A 2,028-nucleotide genomic window follows, 5' to 3' on the forward strand; every position below is an offset into this window, starting at 1 on the left:
CCTATCCTAGGAGCATTTTTGTACAAAATTGATACTTTTTTTTGGTAAAGAATTTTGCATTTGTTTCTTGGCTCTCTTAATATGCTATCTACAAGTTTTCATGCACACATGCCTACATTTGATTCCGGTTAAAATTCTTCGCCAGTCTAACTGAGGGGCATTTTCTTACAAAAATTACTCGAGGGTTTTTTTTTTTTTTTTTTCCAAAATATTTTCCCATTTGTTTCATGGAGCTCTATATATACTATCTACAAGTTTTCATGCAAAAATGCCGATACTGGATTCAGGTCAAAATTCTTGGCCAACCTAACCTAGGGGCATTTTCGTACAAAATTGATACGAGCTTTTTTTCTTTTCTTTTCTTTTCTTTCTAAAGAATTTTGCATTCGTTTCTTGGCTCTCTTAATATATCATCTACAGTTTCCATGCACACCTGCCGACATTTGATTCCGGTCAAAATTCTTGACCAGTCTGACCCATGGGCATTTTCGTACAAAAATTACTATAGTTTTTTTTTTTTTTTTTTTTTTTCCAATGGAATTTTCCAATTGTTTCTTGGAGCTCTATATATGCTATCTACAAGTTTTAATGCAAAAATACTGATACTGGATTCAGGTGAAAATTGTTGACCAATTTCACCTAGGGCTATTTTTGTTCAAAATTGATACGACTTTTTTTTTTCTTTTCTTTTCCTTTCTTTCTAATGAATTTTGCATTTGTTTCTTGGCTCTCTTAATATATCATCTACAAGTTTTCATGTACAAATGCCGACATTTGATTCCAGTCAAAATTCTTGACCAGTCTGACCGATGGGCATTTTCGTACAAAAATTACTAATGGTTTTTTTTTTTTTTTTTTCAAAAGATTTTTCCAATTGTTTCTTGGAGCACTATATATGCTATCTACAAGTTTTAATGCAAAAATACTGATACTGGATTCAGGTGAAAATTGTTGACCAATTTCACCTAGGGCTATTTTTGTTCAAAATTGATACGATTTTTTTTTTCTTTTCTTTTCCTTTCTTTCTAATGAATTTTGCATTTGTTTCTTGGCTCTCTTAATATATCATCTACAAGTTTTCATGTACAAATGCCGACATTTGAATCCAGTCAAAATTCTTGACCAGTCTGACCGATGGGCATTTTCGTACAAAAATTACTAGTGGTTTTTTTTTTTTTTTTTCAAAAGATTTTTCCAATTGTTTCTTGGAGCACTATATATGCTATCTACAAGTTTTAATGCAAAAATACTGATACTGGATTCAGGTGAAAATTGTTGACCAATTTGACCAAGTGCTATTTTTGTTCAAAATTGATACGAGTTTTTTTTTTTTTTTTTTCTTGTCTTTGTAAAGAATTTTGCATTTGTATCTTCGACGTCATAATGTGCTGTCTGCAAGTTTTCACGCACACACGCCGGCATTTGATTCAGGTCAAAATTCTTGAGCAGTCTGACCTAAGGGCATTTTTACACAAAATTGATACGATTTTTTGTTTTTTGTTCTTTTCTTTCTACAGAATTTTGCATTTGTTTCTTCGTCGCCTTAATGTGCAGTCTACAAGTTTTCATGCACACACGCCGAAATTTCATTCTGGGCAAAATTCTTGACCAGTCTAACCGAGGTGCATTTTCGATCAGAATTGATACGAGCTTTTTTTTTTTTTCTTTTTTCCTCCTGAATTTCGCATTTGTTTCTTCGACGTTTTAAGCAGCTGTCTACAAGTTTTCACGCACACATGCCGATATTTGATTTAGGTCAAAATTCTTGACCAACCTATCCTAGGAGCATTTTTGTACAAAATTGATACTTTTTTTTGGTAAAGAATTTTGCATTTGTTTCTTGGCTCTCTTAATATGCTATCTACAAGTTTTCATGCACACATGCCTACATTTGATTCCGGTTAAAATTCTTCGCCAGTCTAACTGAGGGGCATTTTCTTACAAAAATTACTCGAGGGTTTTTTTTTTTTTTTTTCCAAAATATTTTCCCATTTGTTTCTTGGAGCTCTATATATACTATCTACAAGT

Source organism: Quercus lobata, unplaced genomic scaffold, assembly GCF_001633185.2.
Source record: "Quercus lobata isolate SW786 unplaced genomic scaffold, ValleyOak3.0 Primary Assembly Scq3eQI_1983, whole genome shotgun sequence".
Taxonomy (NCBI): Eukaryota; Viridiplantae; Streptophyta; class Magnoliopsida; order Fagales; family Fagaceae; genus Quercus; species Quercus lobata.